This window comes from Opisthocomus hoazin, chromosome 12 (genome assembly GCF_030867145.1).
Source record: "Opisthocomus hoazin isolate bOpiHoa1 chromosome 12, bOpiHoa1.hap1, whole genome shotgun sequence".
Lineage (NCBI taxonomy): Eukaryota > Metazoa > Chordata > Aves > Opisthocomiformes > Opisthocomidae > Opisthocomus > Opisthocomus hoazin.
The window spans coordinates 7,902,534-7,911,733 of NC_134425.1; positions in this window are offsets into that span (position 1 = coordinate 7,902,534).

A 9,200-nucleotide genomic window follows, 5' to 3' on the forward strand; every position below is an offset into this window, starting at 1 on the left:
CTTTTCTCCCACAACCTTGATAATACTTCATGGAACAACAAAATCCAACCAACTGCTTTCTTCACTGGTGATTGTAGGCAATGTAGTTCATGTATCTGAGTTGAAAATACAGATTTCCCAAAGTTAGTAAACCAAAGACTGGCATAAAAAATGAGAAAGTCCTCTGATAATAAAGAAAAAAAAAAACAAAACCACAATAAGCTTTGGACAGACATGGTAAATGAAAGTGTTGAGCACTGAAATTTAACAAACATGCGCATCGACATTCCCTCAAGCAGCCTGCAGCCTTGTGCATCCTTCTGTGATGTGGAAACTGTGGTAAGAGTTCAAAATGGGAAGCATCAGACACCATTTGTAAAAGGAAGTTCTTTTGGTTTTGCCTACCATAAATATTTGTACACAGCAAATGCTTAAATCCTTAGAAGCCAGCAAGCACTACCACCCATACAGAAACTATGGCTTCATACATGCAGTGGTAGGCATCCATACACCACCCCCGCTCTCTCTTAGTTTAGTTCACAGAATTTTGAACAGGTAAGTTTAAAAGTCTAATCTGTCTGTTTGTTTATAGTGCTATATTAAGGACATTATCCAAGGCTCTTTTCTCACTAACGCTGTCAATAACAAAGCTGACAAAGAAATCATTGATGCTGACCTAGCTAGCCCCTTTACAGGAATACCTATTATCTTTTCACTGGAAAATAATATTTTTATGACGTGATAATTTTGAAGGTGTCAGCAGGAATAGAGAAGTCATAATGATATTCTAGAGCTATACAGTGTTGCTCTGTTACAGGGTAAGAAAAGCAGGTGGTCTTACATTACAATTGGTGTTGACAGACTTGGGCAATGGCACTCAGGCATTGTTTTCATTCCTACTGATTCCTCTCCCTTTGCAGATTTAAACAGCAGGCTCATAGGATAAACGTTTGTGCTAATAACTTTTTGTTGACCTGTCCCTGCACCTTCCAGCTGACATCAAAAATTTTAAAGACAGCCTCTTGTTCTGACGATGTAGCACTGAGTGACCCTGACATTTCCACCGTGCCAAACTGCATTTAAAAATCCGTCTGATGCCTGAGAATTCCCAGCTAACTGAACAGAGATGTTTGCTCCCCTCTTTTGTTAAGATTTAAAGGATTCGCAAAGGAAAAGGCAAAACCGATGCAGGCAATGAACTGGGAGCTTTCTTCTGCTGCATTTATCCGCTGCCTTGATTCCAGGTAATCTGGGAGAAAGCAGGTGACGGTGCTGGGGAGCATTAGGCAGAACAACGATAGAACCATTAATAGGGGGAAGTGTCTGAGTGCTGGGGCTTATCCAAAGTGGCCACTGTCACATGTCCACTTTAACTTTCCAGAACAGGTTTATTTTTAGTCATGAGAATTGTAGGAAGATAAAATGGATGTAAAGGCGAAGTGCATTACGATTACATCAGCTTTCAAGATGAAGTTGTGACTCAGTATGTGAATTGGAAAGGTCAGCTTCTACTCTCGTTTGTATCTGTGCAGCTCTTCTGGAGCTGATGGACGATGTAGGTGTTACATTAGAACATCGCCCAGGAGCTTAATAATCATATATGACTGTGTGAATGTGACAACGGTATTTACACTGACAGTTTGTAAGCCTTGCATTGTTCTGCAAGCCTTTACTTTAAAAATACTTCCCACACCATTTCACATTAATGATTAACTCAGATTTTATTTATTTCCCCAAGAAAATACCTTGTCGCATCTCAGAGGAAAGCCAGATCAGAATTAGGTAATATGCCTGAAGTATATATATAAAAAATTAAGTCTTCTGTTGTTAAAGAACAATGGTATCGATCTTCTGTATGAAGTATTATCTTCACCTAACCAGGATACACAGCCTTTACCTCTTAAGATGCAAGTTGTGTGATTCACAGAGTTGTGTCAAGGGCATTTGATGTCAAACAAGAATCAGTGAATAATTTTCAAAGGGCTGCACGTTCTGCTAAACAGAGATGTGGCACTTGGAAAGGTTGCTTTGTGGCTGGTTTTTGGTTTGTGGGTTTTGGTGTTTTGTTTTGGGTTTTTTTGGGGTTTTTTTGTCTTTTTAATATTGGGATCCAAATGAAGATATTAACAAGGAAAACAGACTGCAAGAGTGTACCTCAGTTCATGACCTTGTGAATCTGCCTTACTATATGATGAAGATCGCACACAGTTGTTTTTTCAGTCAAGCATTAGCCATCTCTGTTGACTCTAAGTGATTGGCTTAAGACTTCTGGAGAGAGCGCAAGCTAAAAAAAGCCCCAATTAAAACAACAGTGGAAAAGGAAAAAACCCCAAACAGATATATCTCATTTCGTGACTCTTTCAGTCCTAGAACTTTTAGCATAGATTTTCTTGCAAACATCTGAGTAAATGCACTACAGGATGACCCCAAATCCCATCTTCTGGTAAAAGTGCTTGTGACTCAGTCTTTGCGCCATCCATCTTAAAAAATAAACACAAGGCTTTCTAGCAACTGCAAATGGTCTCAGTAGTGCTGGTTAATGATTTTACACATAAAAATATGCTAATTGTATGCTTGATTGCTATTTTTATATTTTTGCATACTTCCATGGGTCAGGCAGTGATTCACTATAAGAGGTTATTTAGATTCCTTATATTGTAAGATCAATGTCTCCTCATTTTAAAATTTGTTCTTTTCTTCGCCTTTCTCAGTTTTTATTTGGTCAGTTCACATCCATTTTTCTCACATGTGCTACTCTCTTCCTATTCATGGTTTTAAACCCCTCTATAGGTGCTCTCCTTCCTTGTGCCCCTTCCAGAACTCTCCTCTTCTTCCCCTTCCAAGCTGCTGTTTCTCCCACTTGCCATTCCTGGGCTGACCGCTCCCAGACGTCGTTAGGCTTCAGAGTCCCTCCCCGCCAGCCATCTTCCGGCCACCCCAGGCCCGCGGTCCCTGCCGGGTGCGAGGCTCCGCCGCGTCCACGCACACCACGGGACCCGCGGGATACCGGGAGGGCCCTCGGGAGCTCCCCCAAGTCCCGCGCTTCTCCCTGACGGACGGGGCTCGGAGCGGCCCCGCCATCCCCTCACGCCCCGCTGCGGCGCCGCCGCGCGCCCCCCCGCGCTGCTCGGGTAACGGCGCGGCGGCGGAGCAGGAGGGCGCCCCCCGCCGCCTCAGGCCGCGGGCGGCAGCAGCGCCTGGCGGGCGGGGTAGCGGCCCTGGGGCGGCTGGTTTAGAGGCAGCGCTTTGAGAGCGGTTTGTAGGGTCGGAGGATGTTTTTCACGGTCACTCTTTCACCTTTGGTGAAGAAGTGTCCTCCGAGGTACCGACGGGGGGAGCGGGATTCACCTGCCACAAATGACGGCACCAGAGGTCAATCGTTCTTTCGTGGGATAAAACTGCAAAGGCCCAGGGAGGGACTATGAAACGCTGCACTTCCTTCTGGAGGCAGCTGAGCTTGTTCAGCCTGAAGAAGAGAAGGCTGTGAGGGGACCTAATATATGCTTACTAATATCTCAAGGGCAGGTGTCAGGAGGATGGGGCCAGACTCTTTTCAGTGGTGCCCAGCGACAGGACAAGGGGCAATGGGCACAAACTGAAGCAGAGGAAGTTCCAGCTGAACATGAGGAAGAACTTCTTCCCTCTGAGGGTGACGGAGCCCTGGAACAGGCTGCCCAGGGAGGTTGTGGAGTCTCCTTCTCTGGAGATATTCAAGACCCGCCTGGACAAGGTCCTGTGCAGCCTGCTGTAGGTGACGCTGCTTCAGCACGAGGGTTGGACTAGATGACCCACAGAGGTCCCTTCCAACCCCGAACATTCTGAGATTCTGTGATTCTGAGGTTGTTCGCTATGTAACATTGCAAAATAGGACCAGGGAGGAGTTACAGTTACTTGTTATTTTGTACTTGGAAGAAGGCACAAATAGCATGAGTGAGCAGTGACACCAGCAAAGACTATTTATTATACAGTTTTCTCCTCACAACACTCTGGCTTGTCTTAGATTTAACATGTTTCTCTATGACCAGGTGCAAGGCTGGGGTAAAACTGATCCACTCGCCTGCTTCCAGCTGCAAAACCAAGCCAAGGAATGCACGGCACATGAAACTCCCAACAATTGCCAGTTTTGCCTAGACATGTTGCAATCTACTGACAACAGTATTGGTCAAGAAGCCAAGACCACGAGAAATCAATCAAAATCAGAAGGCGAGTTAAGCGTAGGTGCCATAGATGATACAGCTTCAGAAGAGATTACAACGCATTCTAGTAAGTCTGTTGTCCTACAACATACGGCACTAAAATGGAAATACATAACAACAAGTTACACTTTCCAAACGTTCCTAGGTGAAATGAAGAACCCACCAATCAAAAGAACCTGGACGTGGAACCTGGAAGATGTGAAAAATCCAGACGCTGTAAGGCATAAAGAGATTAATGTGCTTGATCCAAATGGCTCTGAATCTTTAAGTTTTCACAAGTACTTCCACCTGTGAAAGATGGCACTCCCAAGGATCCTTGAGACCCTTCTTGGAAGAATACAAAAGCCATTCTCTCTCGGAAGATACTCAGTGGTACTTCAGCTGAGACTGCTTCCTGTAGTCACCGTGCTAGAGCAACAGAGCAGAAGGGTGACAAAGGAGCTGACATTATGAATGATAAAGTGAGGGGGGGAAAATACATATTGATGAATCGTCATTTATCTCAAGCCACACAAAGGTCTCACTCCTGCAAGAAGATGCTAAGCAGTTACACTGGCACTGTACTCTTACATTAGACAGAACCATTGCAGTCATTTCTCATTTTATTGCTCTTAAAAGGAACAGTCATCATGCCTGTATGCAGATTCCACATACAAACCAAAACCAATATACAAAACATGATGACATCCAGGGCTCTTTAACAGATAATGTCAGGAACAGGTATGTTGAGGTCACGGAAGGAAATGAATCAGCAACGCTGGCAGTTCCACTGCTTTCTAGATGACCTTCCTTAACAGCCAGCCATGTTGCGGGAACTGCAGTGCTGCCCAGACTGACCTAACATTTCTATATTGTAGTTTCATGCCTTTTTTTTTTTAAGCTTGTTAGACTGTGAGGAAAAAAAAATAAATCTTGTGAGCAATGTGGATATTTGTAGTTTTTGTAGATGCTATTAATAGCATTATAAGCTGATGAATGCCAATTACTTTCACATAGGTTTAGTTTCTTCCTGACCATAAGATAGATTCATTAGGGCCTTAAATAGCTTATTCTGGGGAAGAAGTGCAACCTCTTCATTTAGATTCACTCTGAGTGACGACAGTGGCCTAGCATGGTAATTAGGTATTTGAGGCTGCTGAGCACTGAAGCAGTGCCTAACTTTAGAACATTCTTAAATCCATGCCTACTCTGCAAGGCATTTAATAATATTCTTAAATAGTGCTAAGTCCTATTGAGCTTCACAGACAAACATTTGCATACATTCCTTGGTGATGTGGCACCTAAAAGAAATGGAAATGACCAGGAAAGCAGACAGTGGTGGGACTGGCAGTTATTTACAATTATTTTTTCTTACTTGTTGTAAGTAGATTCATTCTTTTCAATCCTGTTAATATGTTCTTTGCTTGTTTCTGTTCAATATGTATTCAGTGCATTCTGGTATTCACTTATTCTTGTTTCATCTCATGCTAAATGAGGGAATTCCAGATCAAGTTCCCTTTGGGTTTTGTTTAACACAAAAGCAAAAGTAAAATATCAGTTTTTCCATAGATACATAGGTAACTGCAGTTCAGTTCAGCATTCAGGACAGAGATTCACTGCAACTTACCCCTCCCCTCTTGAAGCTTTGGTAAAACTTTGTAATAGGGAAAGATAATACCAGTGCGAGGCCCCCAGTCACATATGGTTTCCACTTTAAAAAAGATGAAGGAATTCAATGTCCTTTTAGATTTCTTTCTTTACTAATAAACATGCACATAAATGTAGTTTTTAGTAGTCTTGTGGCATCAGTTTGTTAATTGTGTTCATCTTCAAGTATTTCAACATCAGAGCTAAAGAATAATCCCCTTCTAAAGGCATAACTTCAATTAAACAGGTGATATGTATTCTATGTATCAAAGTACTTAAGTGTTTATTCCTTTAAAAAATGGAAGGATGACATGGCTTCATCTCTTCACCAAATACTCACACGAAATGACATCTAGAGAAGAAGGCAGGAGCTGAGCGCTAGTGTTAAATATCAGCTCCAAGCACTTTGCTTTTTCTTCTAATACAAATTTTCCTGGGAATTGCTTAGGGAAATCTGGAAATCTTTTAGAACACTACTTTTTATAGAAAGTATGTTACAATTCTTTAAGAGGTGTATCTTTAAGTAGAGTGGCATATCAGCTTCAGGTGCAGAGTACAAGAGCTGTCTCACTGGAGGTGAGAACAGGGCCACCATTTTTCTGGAAGTAAATTTGATTTGTCAAGCGACGGTACCTCGGTGTGGGAGAGAGGAGTGCCACCTACTGAACAGCGAACAAAATCAGCACCCACGCCAGAAACACGGCTGCTGACAGTATTACCATCTTCTGCACTCCTCCTCTTCCTGAAGAAAAGCTAAACATTTCCACCTGAAGTGGCAGTAATTTTTTGTACCTGTTCGGTATTTTGTTGCAAGTCAAGAGGGAAAGTTATAAAGAACCTATTAAAAAGTTATAAACATCTATTAAAAATAGGTCATTATAGTTATGATCTATATGCATCTTTATCTCTTTCAATACTCTGGATATCTGCAAATCTCAGCCAATGACCATCTGGAGTCAAGCTCTACCGTGGCTGTTAATTTCCAGGAAACACAGGTTTTTTGTTGTAGTAATGTGTCCTAACTGGTATTCAATTATGGTTCTGTGCTTACACAAGCACTGTATCATTCTGACAGATCAGAGACACCCTCTAACATACCATTTTCTTCCCTTCTTTGTACCCTTCCCCTATGGTAATACATATTCTAATCCTGTTTTTCATATTTAGATATAAAATACAAGCTCTACAAAGGAAGCATCCTTCACAAACAGTCCGAAGAGAAATAAAGCCATATATATTGTTTCAGTCCCATTTCCCGCTAAATAGAAAATTCAAACATACATGTATCTGTGAAACTAGTAACATTTTCCATAGGCTAGGAGCAGAGAAGATAGTCTCTCCCATTCAGACAACTGAAAATACTGCTGCTTCGGTGAGAAAACTGAACTGTATTACCAATTAACAGCAAGTAAAGTCAAACGTTTTTGTTATAGTAACTATAAGCTGCAGCCACTGCAGACAGGTAGTAAATTCTTTAGGACTACAGAAAAAAATGTTTAAAGTTGCAGGGAAAACTATAAATTTATTTCCACGTTTTCCAGTGTTTCACGCCAGGTAACTGTTTTGCTGAGGTTTTTGAAACTGTCAAATCAGACAGCTTAGACAGAGGTTTTATTACAACCTGATACAAGATAGTATTTCCAAGAACCACACTCGCAAGTTATTGCTACAAGATCTGCAGCAGAAGACCAGAAAAGATGCTAACTAAAGGCCTAGAACATAAAGAAACAAATACACAACACTTAAGCCATAGTAAGCTTAATCAAGTTATGTGCCCTTGAATACACTGGGTTCCTCTAGCACAGGAAACGGCAGCTTCTTGTTTACGTGTAAATCCTCTCAAGAATAAAGCCATTCCCGTTTAAGGAAAGGAAATAAACTTAAGGGCTAGATCAGCCAGAAGTGCTTCCTGTAATCAAGGTGCGAAAACAAGCAAAAAGGGAATTGTTGACAACAATGTAAAAATACAACGCTGGAACACCTGAAAGTTAAATCAGTATTTTTCCCCTTTTGTTTTAGGTCCAAACTTCCAATGGACTGATTCCAGAGGACTCGCTGTCAAATCCCCGAGCCAGAAAATCTGCCTCTGTCTTTAATTCCATTGTTTTGACAGAAAACAATCAGCTTGCCAGCATGCAATTTCTTTAAGTGAAGGAAATTCAGGAACTAAGCACAAACCGGTTAGGGATGCTTTCACTGCCAGCAGAAGTAAGTGAATTCTCAGCAACAGCAAACCAGAAGGTAGTTCAAAAATACATGAGGCATCCCTTCCAGACAGCCATTATCTTATTCTCAATATGTTCTCAATGTTAGTTCATCCTGCCTTTTAGTCTGCCTAGCCATTTGTGAAAGGTTCATGAGGATCAGTCTGTTGAAGCATCCAACTTTTGTCCATGGGCCAAATCTGTTCTGAATAATGAAGAGCCTGAAGTAACTCAGCCTGAACTAAGGAGATTCATTCCTACAACAGGAATACGGCTGTTATTCCTGTAAGGTTAGTCAGCATCTTACACCCTTGACTCTTTCATAATTTTAAATGCTCTGAACGGGAATTTAGTTTCTAGATGCTTATGACCTAATCCCCTCTGGAAATACCTTCCGTATTTTGCTACCACTAGGTCTGAACGCTGCCTTGTGCAAATATTTACACCTCAGCGTATGACGGGACTGAAAACAGCAGCCTGCTATACGTCAGAGAACGCTTCATTTGTGCGTATAGCTGCTGTAACGGCACAGACGGACTTTCAGTCAAGGAGCCCCTGCTTTCTCGCCTACTTTGAATTATATATACAAGATACACAGGTAACAGTAGAAATCAGCATTTTATATCCTCCAACTAATAGCAAATGGTGGGATGACTAAGCATGGGAACTGCAGAGGAAGAAAAGGGACAAAGTATGATCCATGCTCCAAATCAACCTGCTCTATCTTTCTCTTTTTTTTAAAATATTCATAGTAGCAAAATTATCTTCTCCGTTAGATAAAGTATATTGCAAAATAATACAAGCTATTAGAGAGTAATTTTCTAGTAGGATACTTTGAAACCTAATCATCATAATGCAGCTGAATTTCTACTAGATGTTACTTATGACTCTAGAGATCTTAAAAATTACAGGTAGGGTGGATGGTAAGGTAAAGAATGCAAAGTCATCCTTGTGGCCTGAGAGTCTGTCGTAGAAGGCAGACATCTCTCAGTGAGCTGAAACTGTAGAGATACTCCATTGCGTGTACAAGGCAATTAAAGATCACAATTTGCACGTGCTGTCGAGAGGCCTGAGATGGAGCGATAGTGTAGCCAGCCTGGCTGCTGCTGGTGAGAAGAATCCAGCCCTGCCTGTATGCAGCAGATTCCACGTGGAAGTCTACGCATAGGTTCTCTTACAGCAGAGAACCCCTCAA